This window comes from Macrotis lagotis, chromosome 1 (assembly GCF_037893015.1).
Source record: "Macrotis lagotis isolate mMagLag1 chromosome 1, bilby.v1.9.chrom.fasta, whole genome shotgun sequence".
Taxonomy (NCBI): domain Eukaryota; kingdom Metazoa; phylum Chordata; class Mammalia; order Peramelemorphia; family Peramelidae; genus Macrotis; species Macrotis lagotis.
The window spans coordinates 370,906,941-370,928,740 of record NC_133658.1 but is presented as its reverse complement, the minus strand read 5'-3'; the positions used below and the strand labels follow the sequence as shown (position 1 = coordinate 370,928,740).

The 21,800-nt window shown below is 37.0% G+C and overlaps 1 pseudogene; it reads right to left on the bottom strand.

Annotated features, from left to right (window-relative positions):
• Window positions 1-3,927: 3,927 nt before the first annotated feature.
• On the bottom strand, window positions 3,928-19,914 carry LOC141500789 (DDB1- and CUL4-associated factor 4 pseudogene; annotated as a pseudogene).
• Between the last annotated feature and the right edge of the window lie 1,886 nt (window positions 19,915-21,800).

Sequence of the window (21,800 nt, the reverse complement as noted above, 5' to 3'; positions counted from 1 at the left end):
AAATGGATAGTGTCTCTATCCCATTAATTTATAGTCATGGTGCTTAGAGATCACCTAACCTAATTTCACATTTTATAGATGAAGATATTGAGGCTCCAGAGAGTCACATAGGTAGTAGGTGGCAAGGCTCAGATTTAAAGTCAGGTTTTATGATTTTAAATTTTTGTACTCTTACCAGTATATGATAATTTAAAAAAATGAGCAGAAAAAGAGAATGTTGTGAAAAGTAACAGCAATATTATTTTAAGAACAACTTTGAGTCACTAAGTCATTTTGACTATTATAAATACCTAAATTAACTACAAAGTATATATGAAGAAAGAAACACTCTACATATAGAGAAAGGACTAAATATATGTATAGAATGGATTTACATATAAAAATATTTATAAATATTTGTGTCTAATAGTAGCTGTCTCTGGGGTGGGGTAGGTAGGGAAGAAAAAAGGGAAAATTTATATAATGACTATTATATATTTAAAAATAATTACACATTGTAGATATTAGATTTACAGTATCTTGTGCAATATATTTTTCTACTGTTATAGAAATGAGTTTTATTTCATAAATTAAAATTAAAATAAAATTATAAAATAAAAAATCCACTATATCAAATCTAAAGATACAAATAGAAATTGAAGCCAGTGAAAATTCTTTTGCTTATTATCTAGTGTGAAGACTCATAAATGTATTGTGTCAAAAATTCATTTGCAGTCTGATAAAGGCTGTGGGCACATTCCCTGAATAATATTTTTAAGTGTTAATGAAACTCTTGGTTTTAAGGACCAATTATATGGAAATATCTCCTGATTGGTTGGGATTGATTGCTTTATACTACCTGTAGAAGTTTCTGAGTGATAAAAGTGAAAGATCCAGTCTCTTTTGGGTTTCACTTTTTTTTTTTTTTTTTTTTTGGTTTTTGCAAGGCAAATGGAGTTAAGTGGCTTGCCCAAGGCCACACAGCTAGGTAATTATTAAGTGTCTGAGACAGGATTTGAACTCAGGTATTCTTGACTCCAGGGCCTGTGCTCTATACATTGTGCCACCTAGCTGCCCCTTGTGTTTCACTTTTGAAAGAGAAGAACTGCAAATGCCAGCCTCTCTTCAGATCACAGAAGGGAGTGAAAGATCCTGGGAAGAAACTGATAGGAGAGGAGCTGGCATTCTCTTTCATGCCTTTAACCCTAGCTTTCTACGCTAACAACTTTGGAGAATTTCCCTCTGGGTGAGATCTGGAACTCAGCCTTGTTTAAACTGAGATACCTTGCTCCTAATGGGAGAATTTCTTCAGTCTTTATTGTTTGTTATATATTCTCCATGCATATTTTCTCAGATTTGTTTGCTTATGACTTTGATAAATGGGTTTATTTTCTACTTGCTATATTGTGGAACTGGCATTTGGTGGGAAGAAAGTCAAACCTTGACTATAATACTTGAAGTCCCTTTTTCCCATTAATGAATAGAGATCAGGAAATTAGCTTGAATCTAAAAATTACTACCCCTTGTCTATTATTAGTTCAGGTAGTGCCATAGGGCAAAGAATGCTAGACCTGGAGTCAGGAAGACTCATCTCCCTGAGTTCAAATCTGAACTCAGACACTTGCTAGGTGTGTGACCTTGAGCAAGATACTTAACCCTAATCATCTCTTATCCAGGACTATCTCCAGTCATCCTGATCCATATCTGGCCACTGGACCCAGAAAGTGAACTTAGTGACTTTGCACAGGACCTCTTCACTCAAATTCAATTTATGTGCATGTCATAGTATTACTTCCCTGATGTTATGGTCTTCTTTGGAAATGAAGGACAGACATCAAAGATCCTGGGCAAGTTATTCAATCTCATTTGCCTCAATTTTTCTCAACTGAAAAATGAACTGAAGGAGGAAATGTCAAACCACTGAAGTATCTTTGCCAAGAAAATCCATAAATGTTTTCAGGAAGAGTCAGATTCAATAAAAAAAAATGGCTGAACAACAAAAAAAGTCTAATTATAAATTAAATTATAAATTAAATAATTATAATTCTAGTTCAGTGCCCCCTCTCTTTGAGGAGAGCAGAGTAGCCAGAGTTTGACCCCAAATTTCTGTTTTTTCCTTCTTGGGGGGAATCAAAATTTATCTTTGTAAAAGTACTTGCTACATGCATAATAAATTATGTGTGATTAAAAAAGAAACTAATTATGTTAAAATGTATATATGTGTGTGTGTGTGTGTATACATGTATGCATGAGTGCTTGTTTGTGTATGTGGAGGCAATCAGGATTAAGTGAATTGCCCAGGGTCACACAGCTAGTGTCTGAGACATGAGATTTGAAATCATATTATATCCCACTTAGCTGACCCATAAAGAAATTTTTTGTTTGTTTTTTTTGTAGGGCAATGGGATTAAGTGACTTGTCCAAGGTCACACAGCTAAGTAAGTATTAAGTGTCTGAGTCTGGATTTGAACCCAGGCCCTCCTGACTCCAGGGCCAGTGCTCTATCCAAGGCATCACCTAGTTGTTCCTAAGAAAAACTTTAATGGCAAAGATAAATTTTTATTTTTCAGCAGGATTCACCTAACAAAAGAAACTTTCTGACTTAAAAATATTTCCATCTATTGTAACCATTGTAAATAGTAATATACCATTATACTTATTGCTTAGTTAACAAAGGAAGAAAACTTTAAAGCCAATCATATTTTTAAAAAATTCTTTCTAGTGCTTGTGAAAGATGTCAGAATGAATATCTCAGATTTATATGCTGTAAATAAGAAAGCTATTACCCATCCCATAATTCCATATCCTATTCTTTAGATACTATAAAAAGACTGTTTTTGATTCTATTCAAGTCTTGTTAACTTAAACTGTTTGTTGAAATATCTTAGTGATTGTCTTGATATGGCATGTGTACATAACTTGGGACCTATACAATACAGATTAACTTTTAATTTTTTCATTAGGTTCAAGGAAAAGTTTCTGGATAATGAGAAGGAAAAAATTCAATTCTGTCAATACCTTTAGTGCTTGTGTAGCCTTGTTAACTTTTAAAAACAGAAAGTGAAGCAGAATGGCTATAGTGAACATAGAAGCCTTCATTAAATGAAGAAGAATAGGAACAAAGTTTCTGGGTCAAGTTTTTGCTTCATGAACACTGACTTCAAAAGATGAGAGTAATGGATATGAGAATGTCAATCACAGTAGAGTTATGGGTAATGAATCTTTATTTTCTCCAGTGATGTCTAAGCTAAGCAGAGAGCTTGACAGAGAGTTTGATGGGTTTAAAAGATTATATATTTCCAAATCTTTTCTGAAAGATTCAATAAACTGTCATCCTTTAAATTTTACCATGTCTTGAGATTCTATCACTTTTTGCAAATGAAAAAAGCTCATTGATAGTTAAGTGACAAGTATTCCTAACCTAGCGTAATAAGTTATCACTGCTGCCCATCACTGTTGGAGAAAGTATTTGTATGAAAAGAAAACTGTGTTTGAATGTGAAAAGGATGTACACACATCTTGACCCCACAGAAGAATTAGATTATACATCTGTATCTTTCCCACATAATACAAGATTTATAACCTTTTAACACAAAAAAGTTAAGAAGAAAAAATAAGTTGGAAGCATCCATTGAAAATATATTAGCAGGGGTGGCTAGGTGGCACAGTGGATAGAGCACTGGCCCTGGAGTCAGGAGTACCTGAGTTCAAATCCGGCCTCAGACACTTAATAATTACCTAGCTGTGTGGCCTTGGGCAATCCATTTAACCCCATTGCCTTGCAAAAAACTAAAGAAAAAAAAAGAAAGAAAAGAAAATATATCAGCAAGGTTGGCAAAACTGTCAATCTTATCAGACCTTCTACTAAAGAGTTTAATCTACTTGGCTATATCTTCATTTCATTAGGCTGGGATCTATTGTGTTGTTTTTCTCTGATCTATTGTAAATTCAATTATAGGAAAAATAGAAGTCCTGTTGAACAACCAGGAACAATCCTGGCATTTCCCAATGGGAAGAGAAAAACTACACTAGGGATATCTTCCTCAGAGGATGGGATAGAGAAGGGATTGTAATGAGATTAGTATCCCAAACACTCCTTATCTTTGTCTAACAATCTTGCCCCCATTGCTATTAGAAGTTCTTCCTCATGTATATTTAGGGACAGGTAGCCATATTCATTATTGTGATTCTCATATTGTTTCATACACTTGTTTGCCCTCAGGTCCCATAGCTTGATTTTATCAAACATATCTACTGTCATCCAGTGCTACTCATTTTGTAGGCCTACATAGATGTCGTAACTGAGTGATGGATTAAGTGGGCAGCTTTCCAGGCCTAGCCGTTATGATTTTGGTGATGCAGATTGATAATGAAGATACACCTGAAGTGGCAATGTAGGGGACCCAGGTGGAAAACTGTTGTGGCAGTACATCATTGTTGTTCCCAAATGTCTGCTGCTGACCATTAACTGCATTGATTACCAGGACCTTCTGAACAAGCCTTAACTAAAGCAATTTTTAGCCTGGGGGGTTCTCAGGCACTATTCACAAAACCAGGCAGTGGAGATCATAAAATTGCAAAGCATGCCAACAACCTAGTGTTGTTGAATAATGAAGCAGGAAGTAAACTGGCACAGCCCAGAGTCTCTGCAATGTCCATGAGACAACAAAACATGGGAATCTGGATTAGTCAGAGAGGTCATAGAGAATTTACCTTGTGATTGTTAAATTAGAGATTTTCATACATTTCCATAGTGGGAGCTTTAGTTTTAAATCTCTAAGATTGATGATGCTATATAATTGCATCCTCCACTCTCCATATCATTAAATGTGAAAATCCTCTTCCAGGCAGTGTCAACCACTATGAGTTTGAAGTGATCAGTTCCCACAACAGAGGATTTAGGACTCTGAATTTTCATCATGCAGTTTATACATAACTCATGGGCTAGGTGGCATTAATTGGTAGAATAGAGCAAATCCAACTGCCTTTTGTTCCAGAAGGGTAATGGATTCAGTCCAATTCTGATTTATTTATTTTTTTGCATATCCTCTTCCTCTAAAAGCTTCAATCTTCTGTTCTCTCTCTCCTTGTGCTGGATGATCTCCCTTGTGAGGGGGTTGCAGTTGTTATGTCCAGGAAGCAAGTGGAAATAATAGTTCTTTTTGAGATCAAAGTAAAATCCTAGCAGTTCTGGCACTAAAGAGCTTGAATTTGAGCTGGAAGCTGATGAAAAGGCTCTAGTATTGCTGTCAGAACTTTGAGGACTATGAAATGTCTCTGCTCCATATCTTTCATTAGAACTACGCCTTCTGTTCCAGCGACAGGCACTGCTCTGCTGGTAACTGCTTCCCCCATATTTCTTCCTGCTGTATTAATCTCTCTCTTTTTCATTTCTGGGCTTTAGATGTAGTGCTTCCCACAAAAATATTTTTAAAACAAGTTCAGGGACTATTGGTTAAAAATCTTGACCCAGAGTGATCTTTAGAGACCCAAAGATCAAAGAAAACAAAGATAGATCCCCAAAGGATCTCACTGACAACAGAAAGAGAACTATGAGGTTCATTTCATCAGAATTCAGAGAAATGTGATTAGCTCTGAGAAAACTATTAAGTTTACCTTAATTAGGACAGTCCCAGACCTCATAGAGCATATTTGTTTAGTAGCAATACAAGAAAGAAAACACATAGATGTGTGTTGTAAAGGGATCAAAATTAAATCCTGTCCCTCTTGTGTATTGACTTTGTGACCATGGGTAAGACCTCATTGAAGTCTGAGTGGGGAAGATAGGTCATTATAACTTTTCCAGGATTTGATTATAATAACTCCCTTTTGGCACTATTTGGTTCAGTCAAACTGGCTTTGCTGTTCTTCAAACAAGACATTTTATCTCCCATCTCTGGGACTTTCCACAAGCATCTGTCCACTATGCATGGGAGACACTCCTTCACCTCTGTCTCATGGAATTCCTAGGTTTCCTTTAAAGCCAATTTAAAAGATAACTTACATATGAGGCCTTTTCTGATCCCCCAACTGCTAATCTTTCCAAAAATCAATCTTTCTCTTCTCTTCTCTCTCTCTCTCTCTCTCTCTCTCTCTCTCTCTCTCAATATTTTACATATATGATGAGGATAGGGATGTGACCTGTGATTTCATCAATAAAAGGAACTTCTAGAGAACAAAACTTCCTCTACCACAGGGATGGGGAACCCCTGGCTCAAGGGCAGTATTGGTGTGGCCTTGCTGAGGCAACTGCAGACAGGACTCAAAATTCAATAAATCTAGGAGATTTTTAGGGGTTACTTAATTAAATGTTTGACTAAATATAGCCTGCAAGTGATGTTATAAATATCTGAATGGTGCTTGGCAGAAAAAAATTATTCCCCACCCCTCTTTACCAGCTTCAGTCTGGCACTTTATCTAGCCTTGGAAAGTTGGCTAGTGCATTGGAAAGTCAAGTGACTTGTCCATAGACAATATGTTAGGTGTGGGACTTGAAGCCCCCCCTTCTCAGACTTTGAAGTCAGTTTTCTTCCAACTATTCCACATTACCTCTCTGTTAGGACCAGCTCTGTTTAGGTATGTATAGCTTGTCTCTTCTGATAAAATGTAAACTCCTCAAAGGGAAGTATTAGCTCACTTTTTTCTTCAGTGCCTAGCACAATATAGAAACTTGAGAGTATCAGAGAAGGTTCTCTGGAGGAGGTGCCATTTGAATTGCACTTTAAAGGATGTGAAGAAATTCAGTATACAAAGATGAGGAAGGAGAATTTATCAGATAAAGGGAGGAAGAGTGGAGAACAAGCATTTATTGAAAGCCTTCTCTGCATTAGACACTGTGTTAAGGACCTTATAGATATATAATAAATAATAATATTTATATAATAGATACTAGGTATTTAATGGCACTGGGCTAATTGCTTTATGTTTATGATCTTAATTGATTCTCTTTTTTTTTTAGTTTTTTTTTTTGCAAGGCAAACGGGGTTAAGTGGCTTGCCCAAGGCCACACAGCTAGGTAATTATTAAGTGTCTGACCGCATTTGAGCCCAGGTACTCCTGACTCCAGGGCCGGTATTTTATCCACTACGCCACCTAGCCGCCCCAATTGATTCTCTTGTGATAACTGAGAGGTAGGTGCTATTATTTTTCTTCTTTTAGAGATAGAGAAACTGTTGAAAACTGATTAAGTGATTTGCCCAAGGTCACACAGCCAGTAAATGTCTGAGACTGGATTGGAACTCAGGTCTTCCTGATTACTGGTCCAGTTTTCCATTCACTGTTCCGTCTGACTGATGAAAGAGAGCATGAAATAAAAGGGAGACAATAGAATAGTTCAGTTTGACTATGAGAGAGCATGGCTCCAGGGTGCATGGAGGAAATCAGTGGAGATTATTCTGGAAACACAGGGTGTGGCCAGGTTACAGAGGGTCTGGAATATAAGGCAAAGAAGTTCAACTTTATTTGGTAGGCAATAGAAACACCTATAATGATTTCAGTATTTCATATTAGAATTTTCAATATAACACATACAGTGATAGATGGTATTGGGGATCTTTGTTTATTCTTTTCCATCTTTTCTAAATGTCCATTGACCTTTGTTCTTTAAAATTGAAAATCTCTCTTTGCAAGCCCTTTTCAGCTCTGTACATGGGTTCTAGGCCATAGAGATCAAGGGTGGCAGGAATAGGAAAACTCATCATCCAGCTGCCTCATTTCACAGAATCATAGAATATCAGAGATGATAGGGACTTTAAGGCATAGAATGGTAGAACTGGGATGATTCTGAGACATAGAGAGGTAAATTATTCCCATCTGAACTCAGGTAACTGACTTGCAGTAGAACCTAGACCTTGAGCCCAGATGTAAGCACAGCAGGGAGGCAGTACAACCATAGGAGAGATTCCTGTACTGGCCTCAGAGGAAGCAGATGGAACTGGGATCCTGGGCAGGGGCACCAGTACTGATGTTTTAGTTGAGGTTATAATGTTGCAGCATGCTCAAGTAGTGGAGAACAGCAGCTCTTACTCATATTTAAACTGGCTAACATAATCCTGTTGTTAGAGAGTCAGTCTGGTCAAGTGGATGAGGCAGGGCCTCCAGGAAAGCAAGACAACATGAGCCCAACAGTCTGAGTCTCCTGGTCCATTCATGTATGTTTTAGACTCCAGTGATGTGCCTTCTGTTTGGGGAAGGCAAGCTGTTGGATGTATCTCATAGGTAATCCCTGGGCTGCCTCTGGAGTGACCTCAACTACATGAGCTCATTGTCTGGATGAGTCCTGGATGAGACATGTAGAACAAACAGGAAACAGCATTGATGACCTGGTTGCTGAGAATCAGTTTTGCTAAAAGACTTTCCCTATTCCCTTTCCCCTGAGGTATGCCTATGGAAGAGAGTGGAACCTTGTCTCTAAGTCTCCTAATTCATTCTAGTTCTTCTCAATAAATTTTTTTTCTAATAAAGTGAAAATAAAAGTATTCCTGTTAGAAGGTAATAGAGATATTCATTCTTTCTTTACTTAGAGAATCATACTCATACTGTTCACTTGTAATGATTTATGTTAAGGTGAATGATATCACTAGAAGGAACTTAAAAGTCATTGCTAGAGGTTCTAAAGGAATGGAGAACCATAAGAGCATCTGCAAAGTTTTCCTCATAACTACTGATGGATAGTAGAACCAGCCAGATAGCTCAGTGGATAGAGGACTGAGACTGGAGTCAGAAGACCTGATTTCAAAACTGTCCTTAGAAACTTACTTGGTGTGTCTGAGTGATTCATTTAACCTCTGTTTGCCTTAATCTACTAGAGAAGGAAATGTCAAACTTCTCTAATATCTTTGCTAAGAAAACCCCTTAAAGGGTCATAAAGAGACTGAACAACATTGGACTGAAAAACAACTGATAGAAAGTAGGGGCTTCAAAAAGAGAAAGGGAAATTTAGGAAGTACACAACTGCTTAAGAACATGGTGTCCTGGCTTAAAAAATATAATCATAATGTGCTATTTGGTTGTGATATAGTATACCAAATGAAGGCAGGTTAAACAAATGTGTAGAGACTTACAAAATTGAAGGAGGGGAATTTCTTTCCTTTTCCTCCTCATCTCTTTCTGCCTTTCCTGGTTTCCTTCAAGTTTCATTTAAATCCTACCTTCTAGGGCGGCTAGGTGGCAGAGTGGATAAAGCACCAGCCTTGGAGTCACGAATACCTGGGTTCAAATCTGGTATCAGACACTTAATAATTACCTAGCTGTGTGACCTTGGGCAAGCCACTTAACCCCATTTGCCTTGCAAAAACCTAAAAAAAAAATCCTACCTTCTACAGGAATCTTTTCCTGATTCCCATTAATTCTAGTGCCTTGCCTCTACTGATTATCTTCCATTTTCCCCATAGATATCTTATCTGTATGTAGTTTTTGCATGTTGTCTGCCACATTAAACTGTGAATTCCTGAGAAGTGGAATCTTTTGGTTTACTTTTCTTTTATTTTTCTAGTTCTTAGCACAATTTTTAGCACAAAGTAGATGCTTAATAAATATTTATTATTGAATAACTTTAAACTGGGAAGCCAGATGGCAGAGGAAATATCAGGTACAAAGTAGGAAAAAGAATAACACAAAATAAGATCAGTTACACACAGTAGAAAATGCCCGATCTATAAACCAATCATTGTGCCTTTATTAAGCAGTTAGCCTGAGCCAAGCTCTGGGCTAACTGCTGGAGTTAGAAAAAGTGGAACAGTCCATACCCACAGAAAGCTTATATTTGTTTATTTGCTTATAAGATTATATACAAAATAAATCTAAAGTGATATGGCCTCATATGACCATACTCCCTTCTCCATATATAGGGAACTAGCATGTCAGTAAGATTCTAATGGAATGAGGCAACCTTCAATTTTCGCTGAAACTTATAACTCATATTTAGAATAGTTCACAGAAAGGCATAACTTTCAAAAAGATCGTAATATGTGGAAATGGTGTAGAGATAGTATTTTTCAATGATGAAGATAAATATGAGGTAATCTAGAAACCAGAAGTGGGGGAGTTTATTGGAGAACATTTGAGTGAATAGCAATGAAAGAGAAAACCTAAGTGACATTATTCTGGGAGAATACTACAGACCACTTATGGATAAGGAGGAAATAAATAAGGAATTTGGGCATCAGATTATAAATCTGGCATGGAGGCATGATAGAATAGTTACGGAGGAGTTTAATAGTTTAGACTTCTTCTGGAGTCTTCTCTCTCTGTCAAAAGAAGAGCAACTTAATAATTGCTTACTTGGTTTGACAATTTAATGTTTCAAAATATGGCAGAAGCAATTATGGGCATTGCTATACCAGACTTGATTCTTACTACCAAGAAGGAACTGGTTTTGAAATAAAACTAATGGGAGAGTTGGGGAAAAGTGACAATTTTAGAATTCATGAGAGAGGAAACCTAGGTATAATCTGAATGTGACATAAAACAGATTTCAGAGAGTTTAGAGAAAGGATAGTATACTGTAAAGTTCTACAGTTTAAGTTGCCTTGAGAGGGATCAGAACTTTCTAGAATGAAATCTTGAGGAAGCAAAATGCATACAATTCCAATGAGAAAAAAATGTCACTGTTCAAACTTACTGAACAAATTAAATTCTTAAGGATATAAAAAAGATTCTAACAAGAGCAGGCAATTGAGGAAGAACACAAAAAAGGGCAGTCCCTATGTCTTCTTTGATTTTCCTTTTATCCCTTATAGATTCCCCCCCCGCATAGATTTTTTTCTTTTAAATTTATTTTTTATTCTCATTTTGTACAAATGTTTTATTACATTAATAAAATATTCTTGTTTACAAGTAAACAAAATACCCCTCCTCCCCCATGAATATAGATAAACTTGTTTGGGCGAAAAAAGTAAAGGGGAGAGAAAAAATTAAAATAAAAAATAATAATAGTAATAATTATAGGTATGGCCAGGTGGCGCAATGGACGAAACACCAGCCCTGGAGCCATGAGCACCTGAGTCCATATCCAGCCTCGTAAACCCAACAATCACCCAGCCGTGTGACATGCAAGCCACCCGATCCCCACTGCCCTGCAAAAACCAAAAAAAAAAAGAAAGAAAAAAAAGACCCAAAATAAAATAAAATAGTAATAATAGTAGGGGTGGCTGGGTGGCAGACAGAGCATTGGCCCTAGATCCAGGAGCACCCGGGTCCAAATCCGGCCCCAGACACCCAAAGATCACCCTGCTATGTGGCCCCAGGCAGGCCATCCAGGCCTACTTGCCCTGCACCCTCCCCCAAATAATCATAACAAAAAATGTGCTTGAATCTTTGTTCCAACACCAACAACTCTGTCATGGGTGGATCTCATTCTTTATGATAAGTCTATCACAAAAGTTATTTCCATATTTTTCCACTGTTGCCACTGCTGATTGCAACTCCCTCCTTTCTTATTTCTCCACTACCATGGACTCTATTTTCTGTCTCCTTTCACTATGACTCTGCTGTAGGGTCACTGAGTGGCACAGCAGACAGATCCCTGGTCCTGAGGCCAAGAAGCCCGAAGCCCCCATACCACCCCTTAGGCCCAGAATCCACCTGGCTCTGTGGTCCTGGGCAGGCCTTCCATTCCCAGCCCCTTGCAAGAAGTAAGAAAGAAAATGTGTTATATCTGGCCACTCGCCCCCCATGGTCCATCCTCTCCTCCTTTATTCACATCCCCACCCCTTCTCCCTGCTCCCCACTCCTTCTTACTCCAGATGCCTATACCCCATTGAGTATTTTTGCTGTTTCCTCTCCTAGCCATCTCTGATGAGAGCAAAGTTTCCCTCATTCCCCCTTGCCTCCCCCCTTCCATATCATTGCAATAGCTCATTGTAATAAAAAAAATCTTATATGAAATATCTTGGACTATTCCCCCTCTCCTTTTTCTTTCTCCCATTCCATTTCCCTTTTTTTCTATTGACTCCATTTTTACACCATATTTTATCTTCAAATTCAGCTTTCTCCTGTGCTTCAACTATAAAAGCTCTCTCTACCTGCTCTATTAACTGAGAAGGTTCATATGAGTATTATCAGCGTCATTTTTCTAGCTGCATAGATTTTAAAAGTCTTTTTTTTTTATTCTTAGTTCTCTTTATCAATTTCAACTCAATTGCAATGTAAAGTTCTGGACATGAACTTTTAAAAAAATAATTTTATTGATATCTTTTTTATCACCTAGTTTTTGCTATAATTTTCTTTTTACTTCCCAGAGAGTCACCCTTTATAACAAAAAATTTAGAGGAAAAGGAAGAATAGAGAAAAAAAGTCAGAAAAAGTTAAAGAGAGGGAAGGGGGAAACCTGTTACAATGCAATGCTTCATATTCATTAACCCTGACCTTTGCAAAGAAGCAGTGAAAGGTGACTCCTAGTATTTCACCATTGGTGCCAACTTTATCATTATTATCACCACCCCCATAACACGTTCCTCCTCCTTTTCACTTTAGTTTTATTGATGTTTTGTTTTTACTTTACAAACATTAACAGATTACTCCCACTTCATGAGAAGCCCTCTTGTAACAAAGTAAAACAGTTAAGTAAAACTATGAATACAGTGACTCATCTGAAAGCACAAGCAACAATTTGCATCTGTAGGACCTTGCTCCCAATTCTCTATTTAAAAAAAACAACAACCTTAAGAATGTTATATTTTCTTTTCCTCCCACTCCACTACCCCAATGGAAAATAATGGATAATGCATTTTATCCTTGATCCTCTGTAATCAAGTATGTTCATAGCATTGACCTCTTACAGCTTTCAAAGTTGCTTGTTTTTGTTGTTGTCATTACATATATTGTTCTTTTGGTTCTGCTCATTTCAGTCTTTAAATTTTTTTTTTTTAGGTTTTTGCAAGGCAAATGGGGTTAAGTGGCTTTCCAAGGCCACACAGCTAGGTAATTATTAAGTGTCTGAGGTCATTTTTGAACTCAGGACCTCCTGACTCCAGGGCCGGTGCTCTATCCACTGCACCACCCAGCAGCCCCCAGTCTTTAAATTTTTATAGCATTCAGTCTCTCTTGCTTTGTGATGTTTGTTCTTTCCATTTACATTTATATAGTCATTGAGTAAATTGTTTTCTTGGGACTGCTTACTTTACCTTGCATCAATTTCATTTAAGTCGTCCCATAAGTCTATATAGTTTTTATGTCCCTTGTTTCTTAGAGCACAGTAATATTCCATTGCATTCATGGGCACACTTTGTTTAGTCATTCCTCAATTAATTGACATGCACTTTGTTACCAGTTCTTTGAAACCACACAAAAAAATGCTAAAAATGTTTTGGAATATATGGAATGCCTTCCTTCCTCCCTCCCTTCCTCCCTCTCTCCCTCCCTCCCTTCCTCCCTCCTTCCCTTAACCTTCCTTTCCTTTCCTTTCCTTTCCTTTCCTTTCCTTTCCTTTCCTTTCCTTTCCTTTCCTTTCCTTTCCTTTCCTTTCCTTTCCTTTCCTTTCCTTTCCTTTCCTTTCCCTTTCCCTTTCCCTTTCCCTTTCCCTTTCCCTTTCCCTTTCCCTTTCCCTTTCCCTTTCCCTTTCCCTTTCCCTGTCCCTTTCCCTTTCCCTTTCCCTTTCCCTTTCCTTTTCCCCTTTCCTTTTCCTTTTCCTTTTCCTTCTCCTTCTCCTCCTTCTCCTTCTCCTTCTCCTTCTCCTTTCCTTCTCCTTTCTTTCCCCTTTCCTTCCCCTTTCCTTCCCCTTTCCTTCCCCTTTCCTTCTCCTTTTCTTTGTCTTTCTCCTCCTTTCTTCTCCAATTCTATGTTCATTTGTTTGTTTTTTTTTTCCCTTGGGGTATATGTCTAACAATAGAATTTCTGTGTCAAAGGTTCTTGTTGTTTTACTTATACTTTGTAAATAGTTCCAAGTTTCAGACTGATTATACTAATCCAGAACTCCACCAACAGTACATAGCAGATCTATCTTTCCACTACTATTTTAATATAGTCTTTTTCTGTTTCTTGTCATTTTTTTTTTTACCAACTTTCTTGGTATGATCTTAATGGAATATACCATCATTCTCATTGAATTTTGCTACTTTTGTGTCAAAATGAACTTGTATGGAGGTATGTAGTGGAGAACCCCAGCTCCTTGCCTTTGGACACTGCTGCTCACTATTTTCACTGGTGTCATGGATGATAATAGAAATGGTATGTTTTTCAAATTTGTGGATGGATTGAATTTGAGGATACTTAAGAAGTTGGATGACAGAATCAGGATCTGAAAAGATTTTGACTAGATGAAATGATTAAGTTTAAAGATAAAATGAAGAAAGATAGATGTAAACTACTACATAGAGGTAAAAAAATCAATTTCTCAAATGTATAGTAATGGAGACATATCTAGGCAACAGTTCATGTGAAAATATCTGGAAACTGAGTAGACTATACACTCATTCTGGGTCATATTCACTACTGTATTACAGCAGATTAAAAAGAAATAAACTGGATTTTAGACATCTTCAAAAGAGGCATAGTATCCAGAGAAAGTGAGAAGCTAATTGCACCATAGTCTACACTAGGAAGAATTGCATGGGAAGGACTGTGTTGAGTTTAGAAAGGATAGTAGTAAGCTGTTATTGATCTTGTTATCAAAATAGTGAGGAGACTGGAGACAACATTCATAGTAGGATTGCTTGAAAGGATTCACATTAAACTTGGAGAATCATACAATCAGCCAACAAGGATTGCTTAAGCAATACATGTTTCATGTGTCATGTGTTAGATGCTAGGGGGAATAATGACAAAAATGAAACAGTCTCTGCCCTTATATTCCTTTTGTAGAGATAATTGAAATGGGACATTAAGGTCAGTCATGAAGTAGAGGAATCAGATTCCCAGATGGTAGAACTAGTAGCAAAGGGTAGAAGTCATGTAGAAGGTTTGAAATAAGGAAACATTTCTCATGATTAAAACTATGCTAGAGGGGAAAGAACTATTTCGGGAGGTAGTGGGTTCCTCTTTATTCAATGTTATCTTTTTTTAAGGACTAGGTCTCTCTATCTTGTCTAGGCTGAAAGTATAAGGGCTACTCAAGGGCCTAATCCCGTTACTGTTTGAAATGGGAACTTTGACCTGCTCCATTTCTTTTTTTAAATTTTAAATTATTTAATTTTTAGTTTATGGAATAAAACAAGCATTTCTATAGCACAGAATAATTAAAAATGGTTGCTCATGAAACTGCAAATCTATTATGTATAACTTATTATTCTTTTTGCTGTTGTTGTTTTCCTTTTAAATATATAATAAAATTATCATGTAAATTCCTTTTTTCTTCCTTTCCCCCACCAGAGATGGCTACCACTAGAAACAGATATGTGTCTCTATAATTATATGTATATATGTGCACATATATTGTGTAAAATCATTTTATACATACTTCTATTTATCAGGTCTTTCTCTGGATGCAGTTAGCAGAAGTCTTTTACAGTCAAAATGACTTATTCACAAAAGTTTTAAAAATAATATTGCTATTACTGTATATAACATTCTCTTGGCTCTGCTCATTTCATTCTTCTGATCTGAGCCAATTTGCTTCTCTACAGACAACTTGCTGATCCTGGGGGCTCATGATATTGAGGATGATCTTAATGTACTTGCTTTAACTCACTACAATTCATAATTCTCCAAGTGATCCACATGCTGCAACCTCCCAAAAACTGTTCAGGTGAACTGTTTATATATGTACACAATCAGGATTCACTGGAGTTTTTCAAGCAGAGTCTGAATGGCCACTTGAAGAATGTTTAGAGGGGATTCCAGGTCCTGCCTGGGGTGTGGAATAGATACTCTTTGAGGTCTCTTTCCAACTCTGATCTTCTATAGTCCTGTGAAAATGGTAGAGTTGGGTAGGACCTTGGAGATCACACAGTCCAATTGCTGAATTTTATAGAGGTGATATACCCCAGGCAAGGATTTGCCATGTGTGAGAACAGAATCAGAGCTGCCTCGAGTCACTGCATCGTGTGTCTTTTTTTTGGTGGAATCTCTCATGATTAAATGAGGCATAGAGGCTTATGGCTTAATGTCAGTGAGGTCTTAATGCTGTACATTATGTGACTTCATGTGAGAGGATGAGTTATAAGTTATATTACAAGAATAGTGTTCTGTCTTGTTATACAATTAAGAGGGTCTCTGGTCATAGACAACAAGTCTCCTTATTTGAGAAACCCAAAGGGCTTTTTTTCTTTTTAAATCAAATAACCCTTTTCCAACAACAAATGGTAGGCTTATTTTGGTAACTTGGAAAATGGGTAAAATAGGCAATTTGTTAAGGATCTGGGATAATTGGTATAATTTTCTAAAATCATCTCTGTCTCACATGGAATTAGCAAAATGAATTGGAAGCTTCCCGAGCTTCACTGTGGCCTCTCTAAAGGAGGTTTATTTTCTTCTTTTCTCATTATGAGACTTGCTGGAAACAATTCAGGGCTGTGGAATAGTAGGAAGTCTAATAGAATTGAATTCAGGAAAGACCTAAGTGTGACTCCTTCCCTTGGCACTTATTACCAAAGTGATTATAAACAAGTCACCTAATTTCTTATAACCTTAGTTTTTGTTTTTATCTGTAAAATGGAATCAATAGATAAGAGAGATTGGGGAAAGGACCAGATTTGTTCTTATAGGGTCTGGATTCAAATCCCAACCCTATTCCTTATTAGTTATGTGATCTTAGGTAAAGCCTTTAAGTTCCCTGGGGTTGTTTGCTCTTCTGTAAAATGGCAGCCTAGATGACTCCTTAGGCCCCTTTCAGCTCTATATCTATGGTATCATGGCTCATGAATCACAGTGTTCTTGTGATGATCACTTGATGTTTTGTAAGGTGCTTTGTAAACATCAAGATTACCCTCAAGTAAACTTCAAGGTGTGGCTGTGTTGTTATTAAACACGGAACATTAATGGATAGAAGTCTGACTTTAGACTCAGGAAGACTTTGTTTCAAGACTCATAAGCTGTGCAATTATGGACCAGTCATTTAACTTCTCAGGAAATCCAGAAAATCTGAGAGCCTGATAAGACAAGTTACTGATCTGTTCTGGTGAAAGGAATTCTTCCTCAAAGATGAAATCACAGGTCTGGATTCCCCCATCTTTACTTACCTCCAATTGTGTTTTTCTCTCATTACTAATGCAAAATAATATCAATAGCTTTTGTAAAAATATAGGACTTGGAGGTCTATATTCCCTTACTGAATTATTCCCATTTCATAGATGATGATCAGCAAGGTAAAATGCCTTGTCTGCAATCACACAGATAGTATTGATGCCTCTGATGTGCCTCAGAGTCACTGGAATTCAGACAGTTATGAAACATCTGTGAAGACCCTGCTATGTGCCAAACAGTGTCCTAAGCATTGGAGATACAAAGAAACCATTAGATTGTAAGCTCTTTGAGGCCAAGGGATGTCTTTGGTGTCTTTTTGTCTTCCCAGCACATTTGCACATCAATTGATTGGAATGGCAAAAACATTTCCCTGCTCTCAAGCAGCTCACATTCTAATGGGAATAACAACATGAAAATAACTATGTGTGGATAAAGTGTGTGCATATATATATATGTATGTATGTATATATATTTATATGTTATATATATATATCACATATCATATATATGATAAATGGAAAACAATTTCCTTACTCTGAGTTCAGAGCTCTTGAACACTCCATGCTACCTATTAGAAGATTCCAATTCTTTCCTGAGCAATATCTGAAATTCGTTTCTTCTTACCTAAAAGATGACACCTCAATTACCTCATATATTTAGTTAGATAAGTTTTATAAGAAACCTTTCAACGAGATAAAAGCCCTTTCCAGTCATATACTCATCTCAAGAATAGCACTATCCAACTCAAAAAATGGACAAGAATTCAAGGGGAAAACCTTGCATAGTACCCAAAAGTACTATGAGGTAGTTGAGTTCCCCTCCCTGAGGAATCTTCAGTGAGAGAATGAATGTCCATTTGCTTGGGATGATGTAGTAGAGAACTTCTTATTTGAGGACAGAGGTTGGACTAATGTCTTCAGAAGTCCCTCCTAGTTCTGACATTCTGTGTTCTAAGGTACATCGCAGCTCTGAAGTTCTGTATTCTAAGGTAGGTCCCAGCTCTGGTGTTTTCTGTTCTGTGTTCCTAGGATTCTAGTCTGGGTTCTCTGACTATGGATATGGTGCTTTTTTTTTTCAATTTACCCCAGCTGTCTCTAGGCAAAGTAAAATGGAAAATTAGGAAATTAATCCAAATGAAAAAAGAAAAACAGTCTACAGTATCTCCATATAAATGTGTTTTGAACTGGACAAAAATGTGTTTTGAACTGGATTATTTGGCTAGCCTTCATTCACAACTTCATGTTATAGAGAAGATTTCGCCAGGGAAGAAAGAGCATCATTTAAGAATTTCAAAACCATAACTAGGGCAGATAGCTGGGTTTTATCTGAGGGAATATAATATAGAGGGAGCTGACAGAACCTTCCTACAAACTTAACCTCTCTATCCAAGTGACGTTAGGAACCACAACCGATGTTATTTGAAAGACCCTTTTTTCCCCTGCCCAGCTCTGCTTTCTGCTGTGGTGACATATTTTTCCCCTCTCCATGGCCCCATTTTTAGTATAAAAACCTTATGGTGTGCTAGGATGCACCCCCCCCCCCCCCCCGCAGTGGCTTGTACCCTCAACTCCTCTCCACTGGTACTTGCTTCTTATCTTCCAGCCTTACCTTACCTTCCATCCCAGATGAACTGACACTCTCTCCTTCCTTCCCACCCCCAAACATACAAGCTTTCCGTTCCTTGACTCAGGTGAAAATATCTAGGTTCTTCTTTGGTTGTCTTGTTATTTATAGAGGCAAGATTGCCTCTCAGTTAGGACTGGATGACCTCTGACTGGTAGATCTCTGAAGTCCCTTTCCACTCTGGGATTCTGGAATGCTCTTGGGTACCTTTAGAAATGCAATAACATGCCTTCATTTCACACTTTTTTTTTCTTATCAAGAGCAAACTTTGAAAGACTTGAGTTTTCCTCAATAGCATCTCTTTGTTAAATGTTTTCATTGAAGTTTTATGCTTTTTAATCGATGTAAGCTGCATAGAGATGCTTTCCCTTCAATAACTCAATTTATCAAATATATATTTAGGGCCTGCTATGTGAAAAGTTCTCTCCTTGGATTGAAGTTGCTCCCCTCCAAGCATTCAGACCCTTCTTTGGAGGAGTTTACAGCCTAATGAGGGAGAAAATATGTATAGAAATGATTTGTGGTACAAATTTGTGATGCCAAAAAGGAGAGGACTAAGGAGAAGAAATGTGAGGAGCAAGATATTATTTTTAGCTGGAGAGGAATAGGGAGTTCAGTGAAGACTTTGTGGAAGACATGTCATCTGAGTTGGACCTTTAGGGAAGAGAATGATGCCAATGAGGGTTCAATTTAATATATCTTTTGAGGGATCAGAGGGGAAGGAAAAAGTTTCCAAATCTAGAGGAAAGGTGGAGTAAAAGCCCTATGATGGGAAGTCAAGGCAAGACCAGAGTATAGGAAGTAGCCTGAATTCTCTAAAATGAAGAATATATGAAGGGGAGCAGTATGAGAAGGCTGGTCAGATAGTGCAGAGCTAGAATCTTGAATGTCAGAGTCAGGAAGTAGAGTCAGAGACACTTTCAAAAAGAGTAGGGGGGAAATGTTTGCATTGAAATCACCTTTCTTCCCCACATCCCCCCAGGTTCTAGGGCTCTGGACTATTTGAAGGCTGGAAATGGAACTTCTTTTACTTCCTTTTTCATATCCCTGTGGGATGAGAGTGTTTTGTGGCTTTTTCTCAGGTTCAATGGTTGCTGGGAACAAGAAGAGCAAAGCTTCCAACAGTGTGGTCAGGGGACTGGGGTGAATGAAAGGCAGCTGTTTTGGTTCATTACATTCCTCTGGCTGGTTCATCCTTACTGAAGTTTCAAAAATTTTTTATCTTACTTTTATTGATGCTTTTGTTTTCACATCACATTCATTTCCAAATATATCCCTCCTCCCTCTTCAACCTAGAGTCATCCTTATAAATGAAAAAAAGTCAAAAGATTAAAAATGAAATAAGAAAAAATAAAAAAGTTCATCAAAACAAGCATCATATAATTTTTTTTTGCAAGGCAATGGGGTTAAGTAGCTTGGCCAAGGCCACACAGCTATGTAACTATTAAGTATTTTAGGCCGAATTTGAACTCAGGTACTCCTGACTCCAGGGCCAGTGTTCTATCCACTGCACTACCTAGCCTCCCCGGTCACCTAGCTGCCCCATCATATAAATTTTTGATAATACATGTAATATTCTGATTCCAATCTAGCCTCAGATAATTACAAATTGTAACTCTGGGCAAATCATTTAACCTTTGTTTGCTTCAATTTTCTCATATATAAAATGAATTTTGTGATGATCAAATGAGATAATAATTGTAAATTATGTGCCAAGTATATATAGGAAACTATATAAATATTAGCTGTTGCTGCTACTGTTGATGCTACTACTACTTCTACTACTACTACTTCTGCTACTACTACTACTTCAATATATATGCATACACACATATATAAATATACACACATATATTTTATGCTCATAATCTATTTCTCAAATGAATGGGGAAAGCTGTATTTTCTCAACTCTCCTTCAGGACCAAGATTGGTCATTATAATTAGATATAGTTCAGTTTTGTTTTATTGTTCTTTCTATTAATGTTATAATTTTTGTGCATATTGTTTTTCTGGTGCTGCCAAATTCATTTTGCATCAGTTCATTTCGATTTTCCCAAAATTCCCTGAATTATTCATATTTGTCACATACAGCACACTGATTTTTCATTACAATTGTACTTTTTTTTAATCACTCCATAATTAATGAGCATTTGCCTTGTTTCTAGCTTCTTGATGCTACCAAAGTTACTGCTATGGAAATTTTGGTATATTGAAGATAGTCCTTTCTGTCTTTGGTCTTCATGAGAGATGAGAACTCTGGGTCAAAGGACATAGACATTTGAATTACTTTCTTAGCATAATTCCAAATAACTTTCTAGAATGGCTGTACCAATTCATAGTTCTACCCAACAGTATATTAGTGTGCATAGCCCCTCTAATAACCTCATAGATGTTTTGATTTATCTATTTCTTATCATTAATGATTTAGAGCAACATTCCATATGGTTGTTAATAGTTTGCAATTATTCTTTTGAGAATTATTTGTTCCCATTCTTTCACTATGTATTCATTGGGGAATGGTTCTTGGTTTCATAAGTTTAGTTTAATTATCAGGCCTCAGCAGATATATTTGATGCAAAGATTCTTTTCCCAGTTGACAATTTTCTTTTTCAATCCAGCTGTGTTGATTTTTGTGCAAAAGTGTTTCAAGTTTAACTAGTCAAAATGATTTATTTTCTTCTTTGTGATTTCCTTTATCCCTTGCTTGCTTACGGATTCTCCCCCTCACCATAGTTGTGAAAAATCTAGAGGCAGAGAAACTAATGGACTTCAGTCTGGGCATGACAGGGATATGTGTTCAAGGCTTGGCTGTCAGAGAAGAGAGAAAAGAATGTACTATACTTTGTAGTTTTTAGGCCCCTGGAGGATCCAGTCCCCAGAGTTGTAAAAGGATCTCATTCTCTTGTAATTTTTAAAAACTTTATTACTTTTGATATACAGGTCATTTCCATTTGAAGTCTTTTTATGTTATATGGAGTATGATATTATTCTGAATCTGATTTTTTCCAAGCTGCTTTTTATATTTTTTTGAGCAGTTCTTATCAAATAGGGAGTTCCTCCCAAGTAGTTTACATTTTTGG